We start from the raw sequence: 19,203 nt of genomic DNA, 5'->3' as shown, positions 1-19,203 counted from the left end.
CGCTGCTGAGGTCAGGCCGCAGCCCGCCTGGCCGCGCGCAGCTGCGCAGGCGCCGCCGGGCTGCACGGGTGCCGCGTGGGAACAAGGGCGGCGTGGAAGTGAGGGCTCGCGCGTCCCACGCCAGGTTCTGAGCCAGACGTTCTCCCTCTCTGGGGTTGACATATCACGAGAAGATGTCAGTGGTGACAGACCAGGAGAAAGAACGGTGTGTGCGTTCTTTAATTTAATCGTTCGAAATCCTCCCCTGGGAAACACGGTGTCTGCGCAGGAAACACCCAGACCGCATCTGCGACCACGTGCCCCGGAGGCCGGGATGCGCCAGCCAACACAGCGCTCTCCGCAGAGCCCCTCCGAGCCGCCTGGGTGTGCTGAAAGGTGTGGGGGCTGGGCGAGAGGGACGCGTTCACCCCGAGCCCACGTCGCGACAGACCCCAAGCTGGCTACGCAGGCTGGAGAGGGCTTCCCCGGACCTCTCGTGTCGCCCTGAACACTGCCCGCCCCCCGAGGGCGGACGCACGCGCCCATTTGGGGCAGATACGGCAGCCTGAGTCCCCAGGGCTTGCACGGGGAGCAGGAGTAGAGGAACGCGGCCCCACCGCTGTCCGGCCTGCAGCTGCCAGCCCAGCGCAAGGCATGTCACCAAACAAGGCCACTGTGTCAGGACCTGCCGTGTCGCTGAGGCCGTGAGCTGAGGAAGGGTTCATTGGAATGCTATGGGGATTAAAATGACCACTCCCCTGCCAGCCAGCAGTTACAGTTCGCCTGACGACTCGGCCCATTTTCTTTATGGAACAGCATGAATCATTCATCGCTGTGTGATCATGTACAAGCATCACTTACACTTGTTGCATAAAAGTAAGGTTTTCGTGTCAGCCACATTTAAGGTTATTTGAGAATTATTCTTGAATTTACTTCAGTGTATTATCTTAGGTGAACTCACGTTACTGTTTTAGAAACAATGCAATCCCGTGAATGAGCATACAGAGTAGTCCCGTCCCCCCCCCCCCACCCCCCGTCACCAGACCTTGTGATGTAAGACAGAAAAGTCTCTCCGGGAGTCACCCCTGTGCTTCTTCAGCACCGTGTCTGGACCCCTGGCGGGAAGTACTTTGTTTTCTTAAAGGCACAGGTGATCGTGGGGATGAGGCATAGATATGCTTTTGTACTGTAGTCTCCTCAATACACTTAGAGTGACCGTCACTGAGAGCAAGCAGGCTCAGTAAGTGGCGTCTCATACCAGGCGAGTTTTTCAGCTCGCAGGCCCCCGAGACAGGCTGCCGGGTTTAGGTCTCAGCCCTCAGCCCTACCCGCTGCAGGACCTTCGGCGAGACAGCGGTCCTGGTCCTGTTTATGACTCCGTCATTGCACCGACCTGTCAGTATTGTAGCAAGGATGAAACGACTGATAAAGGAAGGTCCTCGAGGGATTAAAACACGGCGGGCATCCAGAAATGTCTGCCGCCGTTGTGATACGAAACAATTAACCTCAGATTCGCTAAACCCCAAGGAAGTGCCTCATGCTACACTATCATCAGAGATGCAGAGACAAATAACCTCTGGACTCATCCAAAAGATCATATTTTGCCCGTATTTTCCAAACCCCATTTTCTGAAAAAGAGAAGAAAACAGGGATTAGCGTGCACTTCAGGGAACCACAGACGTTCTCATTATTATTCCGTTTCCACTGCTGTCTAGCTCAGCCTCCAAGCCAGGCCGAGGCCCCAGGCCGCCTGCAATCTTCTGATCAGCTCGGAGTTTAATCCTCCCCATTTTAGCAGGATTTGCGCTAAGAAGAGACCGTTGAATTGTAGAAGACAGCTCAATCTTCACTACACATGAATGAATTTGAATTTTGCTCTTTTTGAGTTTTTTTTTTTTAATTTCAGGGGATCCTAATGTCCAAATATCTTTCTGGATTTTATCAGAGGACACAGAGCAATATTCAAAATTTAGAAAAAAGTCTGTCAGAAGCGACGCGGGGTAAGCAAACGCCACACGAACCGACACAAACCGCCACGCTTTCGGGTTCAAGGTCAAACACCACCATTGCCTTTTTCTAAGAACCGCACGTTTACCAGTGAGGACGTCAAGTGCCCAAGAAAACATTTTCCCGACTAGAGCCTTCTGTACAAATAAACACGTTGCCCTCTTCCTGTCTCCTCCACCGGAGCTAAACAATGACCACTCAGAAAGGAAGTGATGTGGACACCGTACTGATAAGAATCTGGCCGCCCCGGAGAAAACACAGGACACGCAGGAGAAAAACACGTCTTTCTAGCTTGTGCAGTTTGTCCGTGAAGAGCAGTCAGTTATTAAATTTAAAGCATGAATTCCAAGATATCCCTCCACTGATCTGAGTTCATTCTGGTTTTTTTACAGCTTTAATACGCATATCTTTCAGCAAAGACAAGTAAGAATTCCAAAGGAAAAAGCAAAATATTGCTTTTGGCAGGCAGAATTTATAGCTTTAAATGTGTGTAACTGTTTTTTTCATTGCATCTTAAAATTGCAGTGGCATTCCAACACCTTTCACAGCGATACATTCTGTGAAAGGCTATTTCAGCAGAGTTTGCAGAATGATGGTAGAAAATACCCTGAGCACTATTCGTCCCTGCTGACACTGAATAAATGCTTGGCGGAACGCTCCAACTGTGGGTAAGAGACTGTCGATAACACGCGGGGAGAGGCCCCTCGCCTGGGGCAAGCCTGCACTGTTGCATTCAGTCCCACGCGTTGCAAAGCGTTCTCATTCTCAGGGAAGCGGCTTCTCCCAAACTAGTGTTCTAGTTGGTGCTGAATGCGCGCATAGCAACGTGATCTGTTTTGCCAGCTCACAGAGCCAGGAAGTTCAGTTCTCTTTAGTCTTTCAAAGTAATGTCTTGATTCCTCTCCACTAAGTGCTCTTGTGCAAACTATTTAGAAGAATAAACTATCACAATGATAGGGAAGTCAAGAGTTAAAGATCTTAGCTTTAGTCATAGCTCATACAGATCTAAGTGATTAAAGCAGGTGGAAACACGCCATTCTAGGGACTCAACTGCATGACCTACGTGACTCCAGGAGGTGCACAAGCAACTCAACCTCGTGCCCCAGGGGGTCTGACAGGGATGGAGATGGTATCTGAGCCCTTGTGCTCCAGGGAGGACAGTGACACAGACAAAGAATTGTTTTTTCTTTATCTTCTTTTCTTAGATAAGGCCCTTTAACATTTCATAAAATAAGGGCTTGGTGATGATGAACTCCTTTAACTTGACCTTATCTGAGAAGCACTTTATCTGCCCTTCCATTCTAAATGAGAGCTTTGCTGGATAGAGTCATCTGGGATATAGGTCCTTGTCTTTCATGACTTGGAATACTTCTTTCCAGCCCCTTCTTGCCTGTAAAGTCCCTTTTGAGAAATCACATGGAGGGTTAGCAACAGGGGACTGGGAGGAGGAGAGAGGGGGAAAAGGTACAGAGAATAAGCAGCATAGAATGTAGGTTGAAAATAGATAGGGGGAGGGTAAGAATAACATGGGAAATGTAGATGCTAAAGAATTTATAAGTATGACACATGGACATGACTAAAGGGGGGGCTATGGGTGGGAGAGGGGGTACAGGGTGGAGGGGAGTGAAGGGGGGAAAGTGGGACAACTGTAATAGCATAATCAATAAAATATATTAAAAAAAAGAATTGTTGATCAGTAGGTAATGAAATACTAGGGAAACCAGCACTTCTAACAAAGGGGAGAGAGAAGGAGCGAGAGATAAAAGGAAATACAAGAAATGAGTAAGGTGGTCTCTTGGGAGGGGGAATGGGGGACACAGGAGGGAACAGACTGACCTAACCCATGAGGTGGGACCTTCGGGCAGTCAAGTGCGTAGGACTGGACGGGGTTACGCGGCCGGAGCCCTCGTGAACGGGGTAGCACCAGTAAGGGGAGCCATGGGAGGGCCTGCCTCTCCCCTGCGCGCTCTGCCAGGTGGGAATAACGAGGAGTCAGCAGTGTGCAGCGGTAGGTAAGCGGGCCCTCACCGGAACTTGCCGGACCAGGCACGCACTCGGACCGCCCACTTGCAGTCCCCAGGGCTATGAGAATGAACTTGTCATTTAGAAGCCGCCCAGCCTATGATATTTCGTTAGAGCAGCCTAAACTGAAGGCACATTCTCTTACATCTTTTTTTGTTACCATTATTTTAATTATTTTGAAATAAACAAAAATGGAAGAGAAACGGCATTTACGTGTATCAGCGCAATGCTGTCCCAGCAATCAGGTCTTCTACGCGTGGGAGAAAACTTCTATATTTTATAGGGGATCAGATGAGAGTAAGAAAGCTTGCCAAACATATTTACTCACAGATGTGCCTTTTATGAATCAAATTATTCATTACCTATTCAAGTAATCTACATAGAAAACTACCATTAGAAGGAGCTATGCAATGATAATTCAAGTAAGTAGGAAATACTTTTAAAATTCTGCATGCAGAGCTCTTCGCTAGGCCTTGGATGGGGCAGTATTGGAAGGAAGTCACTGAAGACCCCATCCTTATGGTTTATGGTTAACACACAGAAGTCTCAGTGTGCTACAGGGCAGAAGACACAAACATGTTTAAACAACCACCTAAGGCATCGGTTTTCATTTATAAATGTCATAGGATTGGAGGAGGGAAAGATTTTTGGTGAGGAGGAATATTTGAGAAAGTGTCTTTGGGAAAGCCATTAATATACCTACAGGGTATCTATGGGATGAGGGCCCTTTCAGACAGTAGGTCCGCCGAGTCACGGAGCAAGGGCTGGAGAGAGCGGCGGGTGTTTAAACGGGGGAGGTACCAGGCACCACCAGAAGGGCATCATCACACTGGGAGACGGATCCAGCCAGGAGAGAGCCAAACCAGTTCAGAATTTGCACATCCGGTTGAGAATTTTGATCTTTGTTTTGTATAAGTAACTGAGGGCACTGGAAGATCTTTTCAACCAAGTTCTCATGTTCGGGGGGGCAGCTGTGTGGCAGGATAAAGGTGTGAGGAGCAGCTCGGGACAGCGAGGCGGGAGGGGGCTGTCCTGACGGCTCCGGAAGGTGGGCCTCCTGCACGGAGGTGTGGCCGTGACTGCGAGGGCAAAGGTCATCAGATGCGGGCTCACCTGCAGGAACAACGCCGAGGCACCCAGATCTCACGCCTCTTTTCGCATAGTTTGAATCTGGAATGTTGTTGGCACGATGACGAGAAACACATGCCGGGCGTTACTCACGGTTACTGTAAGTGAGGAGGTGATTCAGAAGCAGTCAGCGGGATCTCTGATGGGGAGCACACCCAGGACCATGCCAGAGGTCACGGCCATTTGAATAAGTGAAAAAGTTCCAGTTGAGGGGTGCCCCTTTAAGAGTTTTAGGATAGGTCAGACCATTTTTAATAGCTGTGCTAAGGTTTCTTCCAATTAAGGATGATTTTTCTTTTGAAATTGGGTTTCTGTACAACAAAATATTATGCAAGAAGCTTTCAGGGATAATTAAGATAAGACTTTACTTATAGATTTTGATTTTACATATAGATAAGGGATTTTTTTTTACCACTCAGGAAGGTAAGGGTTACTTTTGGAATTCTTCGGAAAAGTTACACCAGCTAAGCACACAGCTCACATGCTAAGAGACGCCGTTGTAGCTGGTGGGGAGGGGGGGCCGAGGCAGAAACCCTCCTGTTGACTTGCCCGCGGTGTCCACACCGGAGGGACTTCCCAGCGGGCCTTTAAAGATTCAGTATTTGCTTTCATCAGGAAGATACCTGGGTATTTAAGGGGGACTTTTCAAGCAACTGGAGCAGAACTAGAGTAAGTGACCCCCTTTATTTGGAGAAACGAAGTGAACCGTGTCCCAGATGCCCCAGAAAGCAGCCCGTGTAGGGGAGGCACGGGAAGTCACAGAAGGGAAAGCTGCACCAAAAAAATCACATCCATACGTTTAGCCGTGTTCCTCTTACCAAGAGCTGTCAAAACAATAAGTAGCAGGGAGGACAAAAGAAATCTACTTTCATAACAGAATATCCATAAGAATACTCATATTTAGCTGCAAATGTGTTGTATTATAGGTAGAATTTAAACAATTTCCAGGAATACAATTTTCTGGTTGCCAAGAGAGCCTTAGTATTTGAGGTTTGTTTAGACTATGGAGTCTTTAAGAAAGAAAACTTCAATAAACTTTTTAAAAGTGTAGTATGCTGTTCAAGTCATCTAAAATGAAGGCTGTGGTAGACATCTAAGGGCCCTTGAAGAAGTTAAGTTGGTACCAGGAATTCTGGAAAGGAATAGTTCTGAAACAGCAGAAACATGGAGAACTTACGAACATCAGTGTATACTAGCTTTCACATCTGCTGGTCATTTTTAAAGGACAGGAATCTCTCGGAAAAGTACAGAAATCAGAGCAAACAAACGCCTTATCGGGAAGAGGCCGTGCATGAGGCTGGAGCAAACGGGGAGAATTGCTGTCTGCTGAGCAGACTGCTGGGCCGAGGCGGGGTCTCTCCCCTGCCTCAGGCTGCACGGCGCAGGGAGCTGTGAGAACTGAGAAGCCCAAGACGGGCAAGCGAAGAGCCCATCAAGAGCCTCAAGTAGCCCTGGCTGGTGTAGCTCAGTGGATTGAGTGTGGGCTGCGAACCAAAGTGTCACAGGTTCGATTCCCAGGCAGGGTACGTGCCTGGGTTGCAGGCCATGACCCCCAGCAACCGCACATTGATGTCTCTCTCTCTCTTTCTCCCTCCCTTCCCTCTCTAAAAACTAAATAAATAAAATCTAAAAACAAGGAGCCCCAAGTAGGCAACTTAATGCCTTGTCTCCGATCAGTCATTAGTGGTACCTAAAAACTCCCCAAATACATTTAGACAGAGCTTCCCATGAACACTCTTTCCATCCAGGTTGTTCTAGAGCACCAAAGCACTAATGCTGGGAGTCCAAAACGAGTCTGTGATCGACTCGGGAAAACGTCCTGAAGGAGCGAGAACAAGATTTATACTTGCAATGGTTGGTAAGAAATAAAGTGTATTAAAATTTTTTACTTCCCTGAAATGTGTTCTCGGTATTATCATTTCATAAGAAATGAGTTACGTGAGTAAATGTTTAAAATGCTAACTGCTGTGTTATTTTAATAAAGGTATCAGGTCGGTAGAGAAGAAACAGAAAGGACGAAACATTTAAGGCTGTGACCCGCGGTGCAAGACGGGAACTCGGTGTGCACTGTCATCTGGAGGCAGCCCCCCAGCCCCGTATCATGCCTGCAGAAGTCACGTGGAAAGTCACTTAGTGTAATAAGCTCCAATTTATGAAGAGAGGATAATAATAATAATAAGACGAAGAAGAAGAAGAAGAAACTATTCTGGACAAGTGTAAGAAACGGTAGTTGTAGCTGTTGCGCGTCTCTGAAGTCCGAGGTATTTTACAATAGTCTGAATTCCACATTTGGTCACTTCGTGTATTTCACCAGGCTGTAACTTCACCTCCAGGGTCTCTCTCTCTGCTTTCAAAAGATTATTTCTGAAACCAAGGGCTTACAGCCTTTCTGGAACAATCCAATTTGCTTAGGACACATCCCATATAACACTACCTCACTCTTAGGGGCCACTTTTTTGTTGGAATTACTGCCAACCTTCACAGCTGCCCCGGGAGGCAGGCTGTCCATGGCTCGCTTTATTTCTGGAAGGGTGAAACCACAGAGAAACCGGAGCCCTGTCCTAATTTAAAATACGGGCCACATGCTATTGTACACTTCTTGTGATAGGTCTTTGCCTCTTCTCATGGGCGAACCGCACAACCACGGAGACCACAGGGGAGTGGAGGTGGGCCCCTCCTCACCGTCATTTAAAAGATGGCGAAACTAAGCCCTCACAAACTTCTCAACCACTTGCTTGACTTAGTCTGACAGACTATGAATCCACCTAACAGAATTGCCATAAGAAGAACAACTACTGAAATGTTCTCCATCTTGGTAAAATCAAATTAAAATAAAGAGGGGGAATTTAAACAAAAAAAAATTGGGGTAACTGAATTTCATTTGAAATATGCACACTTCTTAAAAAATAAGTTGAGTTATTTTGGTTCCTGTCATTATGAAAGCCCATACAACTTGGAGTCCCTTAAACAATACAAATTGCAAATACAAAATTAGCGATATGTAAATATTTATTAAGAATAAAGAATAGCATTAAACTCCACATTTTTCCACAGTTACAGATATGATAAGCACCACAGTGTCAGAAAAGGCATAATAGTTTTATTAAGTTACTGACTGTCCCTAATATTTTTGGGGTACTCATAATAACTCTGTAATATCTTCTCTAGAGAGATTAGGGAGGTGAGTTCTCTTCGTTTTTTCATGGATGAGTACAACGTGTTCCCACAGTTTAGACACTGCCTCTTAGCTGCACGTGTCGTTATTAACGACGCTGCACAGGCCTGCTGTCACTCAGAGGAGGAAATCACTATTGCGTGTCTTTCACAGAGGACCTCGAGACTGCAGGGCATTTCAAGGTTTGCCAGTGCGGTCACGACGGTCTTTGAGCTGACGGCAATCAAAGGGTCTGCGACTCTGTCCCTTTGAGTCGAAGAGCTTTAGGAAGGTTCCTGGGGCCACATCAGCATCGGGAGAGTTTGCAATTACCTACCTGTACACCTAAGTGACCATGAACCCCATAAATGTATCCCACTGACCCACACTCAATGTATCCCCTCTGGCCAGACTTTAGACGTGCTTGTGGCCACTCCAGCACGGCCGGTCATGGGCATTCCCTGGGATGGAGACAGCGGTCTTGATCAACCACAGTTCGCATGCCGCCTCACCAGTGCAAATTTCTCAGACATTATAGGGACATGAGAACTTTCTGCAATTAAGAAGGCAGTTAAAATACAATCATTTTTTTAATTACAAAAAGAAGAGGCAGTGAAAAGATTTGATTTTATTTTACTTGCCAAACGCTGGATTTATAACAGGGAAAAGCAGGGCCCTTCTCTCAGAGACTATTTCCCCCACTAGTTGCCAGGGGCAACATCACGTGGGAGATGGAGAGGAAATCCAGGGGCCACGGGCTTGCTGTCCAGCCTGGGCGCCCTCTCCAGGCCGTATGTCCACAGACACGCTGGGCTCCCCCGACCAAGGCAGACACGGACACCCGGGGACTTCAGGGCTTTCCACTGCGTGTGTGAAACAGTTGTACTGAACAGCTGCTGCCAATTCTCAGACAAAGCAGAGAAGGGGAGGGAGTTCCAAAGATGACTAAGGGCCCGGTTGCGGGGGAGGCCTACCTCTTTGGATATGTATTTACGTAGACATTCAAGGTTAGAATGTGTTACAGGGCTGTAATCTGATCCAGAAGACACTGACCTTCAAAGTCGGCCTCTTCGTTTCTCGGAGGCCCTGCGGCCGGATAGGAGGGGTGGTCTCATCCCAGAGGTCAGCATGGACAGAAGGGCAGCTCGGTGAGCACCCACCAGTCTCGTGACTGTTGACGGCCACTCACACGGCTGGGGGAAAAGCCCCTCATACAGTCAGGGAAGATCAACACTGTAATTTCTTAACATCTCCTCCTTGTAGGCACCTCCAGCTCTGGAGTCAAGGCTGGTGATGCACACACACACAAACCAAAAACACTGAAGTCCCACCTTCCCGGTGTCCATGTTGCTGCTCCAGTGTGCGGTCCGTTAAGTACTCAGAACACTCTCTACAGGAGCCCCGAGAAGGAAACCCCACGGAGGGTTCTCCTGTGCTGCCCAGGGGTCTGCTCCTCAGCAGACGGGAGTCTTGGTGGGTTAGGGAGCTCGGAGGGTTAGGGAGCTCGGAGGGTTAGCAATTCAGTCCTTGCTAAAAGTCCCCCAACCTACCGCACCTCTGGTTTCCCCAGAGGGGTTTCTAGTGTCCGCACAGAGACTTGGGGGACAGGAGAAGGTCCCTACTCTTTAATATCAGGACAAGCAAGCGGGGCCGGCGCTGGCAGGGAAGGACACCAAATCTGTGGCCCTATAATCGGAAGCGGCCTTGAGAGAAGTATTTCAGGAACAACAAAAAGATAAGAATTAAACATCTCCTCTGATGCCTGCCGTTGTTGGATTCCTTTGGAGACTTTATCTTTAAGGCATGTATTCATTCAATAAACATTTGTTGAGCGTATATTAAATGCCATTCATTGCCCTCGACTCTGAATACAAGTAAAACAGAGAAAGTCCCTATACCGAAGCAGCATAACTCAAACCTGGTGGCTGACCAGTAAGGAACTGGAATTTTGCAGGCAGGGATACCTTATTGGGAGTGAATGTAGCAGCTCTTTTCTTTAGGGAAGGTGTTAGAAATGATGCAGGAGAGAAACTGAAGAAGCATCTCTTGCCTATAAGGTGTGTGTAAAAGGAGACAGGATGTCTAGAGAGAATTTCATCTTGTCATTCTTATCTGACAAGAACCAAGCACAACAGAAAAGGGTGAGTTTGGACTAGACTGAGGATAAATAAAGCAGAATATTGAAGATGGAAAGACTACACAGAGTTCTAAAGCTTGTAGATATTTTTGAAAGGAAATGCAAGACTCTTATTCTAAAAACCAGCCAGGCACTAATTTCCTTCCTTGCTACCTCTCGAAGCTGCTCCCAGCGGTCCACTGACATCAGGAATCAGAAGACTAAGTTGTTGACACGCTAAGATGTGGTTAGAATAGGTGGTTCCTATCTCAGACATGTCCTCTCGCAGTGAAAAGTGAAAACCAAGCAGAAAGCTCAAAAACTATAAATATCACAAAAAATCTCTAAAACTATAAAAACCAAGCAGAAAGCTCTAAAACTACAAATAAAACTAAATGAACTAAGAATAGTTCATTTAAACCTGCCTCTATTCTTCCCTTCACTCCTACACATTACTCGTACACACAAAGTGAAGAAAAATAACCTTTATGTTTTTCCATGTAGGGCTAAAATGTTTTTCCCCAATTGCTCGACCCTGAATTCTTTCTGTAGTAAGATTATAAATTAAATATTTAGCTAAGGAAGCATGTTTGAGTAAAGAGCGCTAATGCATTCTCAGAGCATGTTCTACTGACTGCTCTAGAACACAGCCATGCACGTGAGCCGCTGCAGTGTGAGAGGGAAGGACCCACGCGTCTTAGTGTTTCATCATAGCGGTGATTTCCGTTTGGATTGGCTGTTGTTTGTTTCCAGACTCTTACATCACGACTCTTGAAAGCATCCCTTACCAAGATCTTAGGTTTCTTAAGACTGGAACCACGACGTCCACTTCCTCTGCAGCCGCCACAGCTCAGGACACCCCGAGAGCAGACAGTCCACGCTTGTTGAATGAATTAAAGTGAGTCAGATGCAATAACTGTGCTGAAGCTCATCTGAAGACAGAAAACTGACCAGATCTAGGGAACTGGAAGTTTCTTCCAAGCTAAGGCTCCCTGGGTCACAGTCTTGAATCTCTGGTATTTTATCCAAGGATATTTACCAGAGTCTCATAAACGTGGTCACACGGGCCGTATGAAAGCCAACCAGTGTTTTAGTCATCAGTCCTTTAGGGACGTGTGGTGTATACATTTTCCAGCGGCCCCCTTTCGGAACTGGAGGCTTGGGTGAGTGGGCGCAAAAGGAAATCAAGCATCATTGTAGAACTTCAGGCTTTGACAACGAATGAATAATTTATGAGAATTAGAAAACAGACTATGAGCCATCCTCTTGTGTTCCAAAGAAAATGCCTTGGAGAGGTTATGAATGAAGAATGCACATTAAAGCAGAAACATTCAAAAGCAGAAAATTTCAGTAACAATGAACATGTTTTGTGTCGGCTTGTAATTTTTCTGCAGATGTTACTCTGCGAGTCTGGACTTTTGCTGCATCTCGGCATATAACACATGTCTTTGTCCGTCACTGGGATCTGGTTAGGGAAGGCCAGCTGGAAATAGGTTCTGGAGACAGATCCTTATGTTTTCCCAAGGTGAACGTAATTTTTTTTTTGTTTTGGTGTGGGAGAGATCTTTTGTAAGTCAACCCAGCACAGTAAAATTATGGCATGAATCGAGCTGTGCGCTCTCCAAGGGTGCGGCAGAAAAAGCAAAGTTAAGTTGACGTGCTGTTTCCTCTGCCTGCACCCGACAGTCGCTGAGTTCAGCATTCTCCTGCTGAGTTTACGCTTGGATTCGAGTAAACTCAAAGTCGTATGTAATTCTTCGCTGCACACAAACAACATAATTAGTGCTTTCCAGATATATAAATCAAAACAGTATATGCGTCATCATTTCAAAGGAACGAATTGTTATCACCGAATGATTTCCATTTCTCATAAGGTGATTGGATAGTGATGTAGGAAGTGCAGCAGGAACCAGAAACGGATACGAGACACGTGTGCTTGGGGAGGAAATGACGAATGCACGGTCTTATATCCCTCCGTGGAGACCCGCTCAGCGGACATGCGCACTGCGGGTCGTGGTCGAGTCCTCTGTCGTTGCTGCTCTAACCGCCTGCTGCTGCCAGGGTAATGAAGAGGACAAGACAACAACAACAACAAAAATCAGATGCACAACCAAAGGAAAACAGGCAAGTTTCCAGTCACAGTGCTGGGCTTGCCTCCCGGCCTTTTCACTTACTAACGACGGACTTGTGGGCAGGATTTCTTGGAGATCACTCTCCCCATTGTTACCGGAGACAGAGCTAGGGTGCTCATCCTTACCCCTCGGAGCAGAAAAGGAATTTTGTTTATATCACTAACAAGAAAAGTGGCTGGTGTATGTCTATAAAACACTGTTATTTATTAGTGGTTATATGCAGTTGGTAGGCTGTATGAACTGTACAGTTTGAAGTATTTTTTAAAGATTTTATTTATTTATTTTTAGAGAGGGAAGGGAGGGAGGAAGGGGGAGAGAGAGAGAGAGAGAGAGAGAGAAACATCAATGTGCGGTTGCTGGGAGCCATGGCCTGCAACCTAGGCATGTGCCCTGACTGGGAATCGAACCTGCGACACTTTGGCTCGCAGCCCACGCCAATTTGAAGTATTCCAGTCTTACTTGCTCTTTCTAGACCAACACGATCTCCTGATACTCCTTCACTCCGCCCCAGCTCTCCACAGGGCGTTCCCCAAGTGGGAGAAACCCACAGGGCACCTTCTGTCATTTCAGAAACAGCGGGTGCTTGTGAGGGCCTTCCCGCTGGGTTTAAATGCGTGTCTCCTTGGTCCTCCTCCTCATTCCCAGCTTCCTGCTCGTCTGTCTAAAGGCGTTTGTGAAAGCCCACATGTAACATTCCCATGGTTGTATACGGGGTGCCCTCCTCTGTTACTGCACACGGTGTGTGTCGCAGCCCTGTTACAGACTGAACCGTGTGCCCCTCAACCAGGTATGCTGGTGTCCCAACCACTGGTACCTACGCTAGGACCTTAGTGGCAGATGCCAATGCTCAGGACGAGATCATACTGGAGCGGAGTGAGTGTTTCACGCAGCATGACTGACGTCCTCATTCCGAAGACAGCCGTGTGGGGGCAGCCAAGGCGGGGACTGGAGCTGCGGAGCCGCGAGCCAAGAAATGCCGCAGATGGCCGGCAAAGCGCGAGAAGCTAGAAAGCAGCCAGGGAAGCCTCCCCGCGGGATTCCAGGGCGAGGACGGCCCGCGGGCCCCTGGATCTCAGGCGTCCGCCTTCAGCGCCGGGAGACGGAAACCTCCGCGGCCTGAGCCGTGCAGCCCGGGGCACCGCGCGGGGGCAGCCCGGGCACAGGGGCCGAGTGCTGGGCGGGGGTCACGCACTCTCTGCCACACGTGCTTCCCAGCACTGCGTGTGTTTTACAGATGAAGAAACTACGGTTCAGAGAGGGGAATCGGGCCAAATTTATGAACTAGTATGCGGTGGAACCGGATTTACAGTCATTTCTGACTCACGAACCTGGCAACAGGAATGAACCTTCAGGCCGACTTTGAAGATGAGGAAATGGGCAGCCAGCGAAAATGGCACACCCATCGTCTTACCTTTTGAGGCGAAATGTGTGCATTTCCCGTGGTTTTTCTCCTGTGCCTACTGAACCAAATATTTTCTTTGCTATCTTTTTGCTTTTTCTGTGTAGCCCACATTCCCCTCGTTGATGGCACCCTAAACTGAGGGAGCCGTCTGATAAAACCATGGTCAATGGAGCAGTGCTAAGTGTCAAACTCATTCTCACCGGGGGCCGCATCAGCCTCGAGGCTGCCTTCAAAGGGCCGAATGTAACTTTAGGACTGTATAAATGTAACTACTCCTCAACTAGGGGCAAGGGGCTCAGCCCTACTGCTGGGCAGAAACAAGGTGCCGGGCAGGATAAAAACCAGGTGGAGGGCCCTAAAACAAGGTGGACTGGGCCTTGTGTTTGCCACCTGTGATTTAGAGGATGATCCTGCTGTTCCTACATCCTTTAAGCAATTCTTTATAAGGCCAGGCTAGAACAGCAAATGAATTTAATGCCTATGTCTTAATAATATTAATCAGTTTTATAGTTACAATAAAACCATCATTCACTGAGCACTTCAGTGTGGGATATCATATTAGGTTCCTAAATACAGGGCTCTATTGCAATCTTGCAAACAACCTGTAAGATCATGCTTATTAAATTGTCTGTAGTACCAGAGAAGAGCTCCACTGGATAAAAATAAAATTTATTTTATTCTCCCAGGGGGGGGTCTGACATCGACTGCCCAGACCCAGCTGGGCGCCAGACCCCCTGGCCTCTAACGTAAAATTACATTCTTCACACCAGTAGTTCCTGGCTACTGGTCACCTGAAGAACTACTTGGAGGGTCTGTTAAAAATATCGAAGACTGGCCTCTTTTAGGCAGGACTGAAGTTAAACCTAAAACACTTCCCAGTAAGTCCTCAAGTACTCTAAGTCAGTAAAACCATGGTCTCCAGGAAAACACGCCAGTCCCTCAGCTGGAGTCTGAGTAAACAGTCCCGGAGATAAGTTTTAAACCATGTGAGAGGAAGAAGGGAAAAAAAAAAGAGAGGAAACCTGTGTTTTCTGCTTTGCCAACTCTAAAGTAGAACTGACATGTAAAGAATTTTACATTCTCTGCCCGGCCAAGTGGCTCCGTGGGTTGGGAGTGCTGTCCCATACACTGAAAGGTTGGGGTTCGATCCCCGGGCGGGGCAGGCGCTAGAGGCAGCTGATTGATGTTTCTCTCTCATGTCGAGATTTCTTTCCCTCTCTTTCTCCCTCTCTTCCCCTTCTCTAAAAATCAATAAAATATATCCTTGACTGAGGATTAATTTTTTTTTACATTTTCTAAATTAAAAAAAAATTTTCTAACATTGTTCCCTCATTGAGTTCAAATTTTCTTTAAAATGTTATGTCAGACACAGAGACATAGAAGTGACGGGGATTACACTGTCAGACATGCATTCTCTGGACAGAGCTGGACTCCAAGGTGAGCATGTGCCTGGAAGCCATGAGGACTGACTGTGTGTTACACGGAAGTCAGTTGTAAGTAACCCCTTCGAGCACGGGATTCCTGGTTCCCGGGGGTGCTGAAGCGCCACACGACCTGCAGGCCCCTTAAGCTGTGCTTCTCCTGACCGTCCGACCGTCGGAGAGCCTGTCACCTGGACCAAAGAAGCAGAGGCCCCCTGTCTCCCACTCAAACTCCCTGCCCCCAATTCTCAGCCTCCAACGCTGCGTCCCGGGATACTGAGCCCACACGCAGGGCTTACGCTAGGATTAGAGTTTTTATAGCAGAGGGAGGATTTTCACTGATGCTCACTTCTTAACTCACTTAGCTCCACTTCCTTCTAAAATCCCACTGCTGATTCAACTACGCGTTGGGCTATTAACTCAGGAGTCACTGTGGTTTTCTAACAGAGCACACTTCAACGATGCTCCTTACCTCTCTAACAACTCACGGCTTTCTGCCACTATTCAAATACACATTTTTGTAAAACAGAGAGTAATGCATCTAATCTTGGCTTAGTGACTAATTAGTTGGGTGGTCTCACTCAAACTATTCAAAATCAGTATGCCTTAATTTCTATAGCTACAAAACAAGATACAATAAAGTGACTTTATTAAAGGATTCTTCCCATGTTAAATATCCCTGATTCTCAGATTAGGAACTAACAACCATGTCCCAGAAGATTACATTAGAGACTCTTTAAAATTGGGTACTTCCATATTGTGTAGGTTTAAGCAAGTATCAAAACTATGTAGAAAACAAGATAAATGGATGGGCTGGTAGAACGAGGAATAATCGGATAGATATGTAATAAAGCTGGTATAGTAAAATGTCAGCTGTAAGTGGTAGACACGCAGGTATTCACTGTAAAATTATTTCGATTTTTCTCTACATTCAAAACACTTCACAATAAATCATTGAAAGTGGTATCATTAACACGCATGACATATATATATATGTGTGTGTGTGACATATATACAGACATAAAATACACACATATTAAATTAAATCTGAAATCTCCAACTACTCGTATTTGGAATTCTTTAAAGTAACTGTACCCGCATCGTCTCTACAGCATGACTTCCTGATCTTTCCGGCACAGTCGGCCACAGTGTTTACTCCTCAGGCTTCGCCGCGTATCTGCAAAGGCGGGAGCATCCCACGCGGAGTGCGGAGCGTGTCCAATTCCCTGCAACTGCAGAACAGCTGGGCCGGCAGCTCACAGCGGCCCTGCGAAATGTGGTCTGAATCGATTAAAAGCTTGTGAATTGACTATAAACGTGTTCTCCCTGTCGGATGCTGCTAGGAATAAACAAGGGAAATGATACGACACCACCACATTGCTTAGTAATTCCTGGCATTAAGAAATCAACACCCCATCTGAGCTTGACTGATTTATATGAGGCCTCCTCCTTGATTTATTCATTACATATGCATATCATTTCAGCTATCATTAAGAGAGCTAAATCAAATACTTTTTGGCGCTGAATTGCAACAGTTTGCTCCTTGAGCGAAAAGGCAGCGGAGACACTCCCGGTGTTCCTACATGGAATGTGATATGACATTATCACATGGAGGTTCTGCAAAACAGTGTTCTGCCTTGCCACCTTGAAACCAGCACTTTGGATGCAGCGGAACCACTAGCGTCCCCCTTGCTCCAAGGCCTCCCAACTGGAATGGCAGTGACACTCACTGTCTGAAGAGGCTGAATGTGGACACGGCAACAGTTAGAAGCAGGGGCCACCCTGCACAGGAGAGGCAGACAGGCCAGCAGGATTAGCGGGGACGCCCAGCTCCAGGGAAAGCAGAGCCCGGAAGAGACAGTGCGACCCGGAAGAGAGGGTGTGACCCTTCCTAGAGGGCAGGAAAAACTGGCAGATGGATCAGCTGAAAAGACTTTCCATGGCACAGTTCAGGGACCCACCACTGGGGACACGCTGGAACTCCTGGAAGGTCGTAGGGATAGGATTTCTAGCGATATGAGATGGGGCTATGGGCCGGTGCTGCACAGAATATGCGTGCTTGCACATGCCCCTGCTCACACACACACACACACACACGCACACACACATCTGTCTGTATGTCTAACATTTACGACCAGTCCCTTTCCATTTGGAAACCGATGAAGTACGTGGTCACTTGAGGACAGGTCCTTGACTGAGGCCAGAGCCCCCTCCTCCGCGCCTGGATTCTGTCTGTCCCACTCCGACTCCACCTGTAACCACGTGCCCTACGAATCCGCACCTCACAACGGTCCCGGCCATCCACGTGAGACTGCAAGTCCTTGTTTTGTCATTGAAAGCTCTTGCAGTTCATGCAAACCTCCACATACCTTCAGAGCTCAGGTGAACAGATATTGTGCACATGTTTTTCTTGCTCTTGCTATTCGATTGCCATCGGCTACTGCCCAGAGAGTCGCACTGCGAGACTGCAGGAGATACACGGCCCTTGCACACCGGTCCTGCTGCTCTGCTGCCCCAAGCTGCTCCGCTCACCAGCATCTTCTCCTCCGTGGGGGAGGCTCACTGGTTCTCTTGGGCTTTAATAGATAAAAGCATCTTACTCGGAGCTGATCATTGTCAGACTTTCCAATACACCTGACATTCTTCCGATAATGGCACCTCTGGTTGAAAAGTGTCTGCTTGCAATGAAGTAGCGTCTCACTGTGGCTTTGCCAGTGAGCAGAGGCGAAGCTGCCAATGCACGCATGTGTGTATCACAGTTGTACACCTTATTTAATCCTCACAAGAGTCCTGTAGGAAAGGCAGGTCACAGGAAGTGTTGGTATGTCCACTAGACAGTCGGAGGCAGACAGTCCCGTGACTTTCCCATGGTGACCTCAGGTTAGTGACTTAGGGGCACTGGCTTGTTTATAAAGGATGGAGTAGTGGCTTCTGACCATCTCATTCCTGCTGTCACAGAATTATGCAATGTTAACTTGTGACTTGTCTGAGTAACCTCTTAAAATGTTCTCGAATACTGGTCTCGTGCCCCATTCAGAAGTTTGGTTTGTCCTCCAGCACAGTCTACAGAGGCTGGCAGATACACACGCGCAGCTGCAGAGCGAGGGCCACAGCCAGCATCTGCTATGTCCCGACGAGTGACCGGATACTTCATACGCATTATTTCAATGGCAACTCGGAACAGTTCTTTAGCAGGGGTATCAATCTCTGTGTTTTACAGGCATTGAGGTGAGATTCAGAAACTACGTTCATATACCTGCTAGGGAACAGATACGGGATTCGAACTCCCCTCGCCCTCCAGACGGGATGATCTTTCTGATACACCCTTCTGGATGCCAAGGTGTTTGGAATACATGGTCCAGGAAACACCAGCCAACGTGGGAATGTTTGAAATAACCTTCAGACAGGCCTGGCAAATGAATATCCAGATGAATATTTTTTTTTTTAATTCTGGTATCCTATTATGGTATTGTGTGTTTTTTGTTTGTTTTTTTAAGATTTTATTTATTTATTTTTAGAGAGGGAAGGGAGGGAGAGAGAGAGAGAAATATCAGTGTGCGGTTGCTAGGGGCATGGCCTGCAACCCAGGCATGTGCCCTGACTGGGAATCGAACCTGTGACACTTTGGTTCACAGCCCACGCTCAATCCACTGAGCTACACCAGCCAGGGCTTGAATAATTTTTTTTTAAATGATCTTAAATGTTTACCTTTTCCCCAGTTTTTTAAAGATATAATTGAGATCAACACTAAATTGAAAGTAAACAATTCTTATGGCAAAGAAATTTAAGGGTCAATTTAAGGGTCAGAATACATTGCTTAAGCTAAAATCATGAACAGTTTC

This window comes from Phyllostomus discolor, chromosome 8 (assembly GCF_004126475.2).
Source record: "Phyllostomus discolor isolate MPI-MPIP mPhyDis1 chromosome 8, mPhyDis1.pri.v3, whole genome shotgun sequence".
In the NCBI taxonomy this organism is placed as follows: Eukaryota; Metazoa; Chordata; class Mammalia; order Chiroptera; family Phyllostomidae; genus Phyllostomus; species Phyllostomus discolor.
This window is presented reverse-complemented; position numbering follows the sequence as displayed.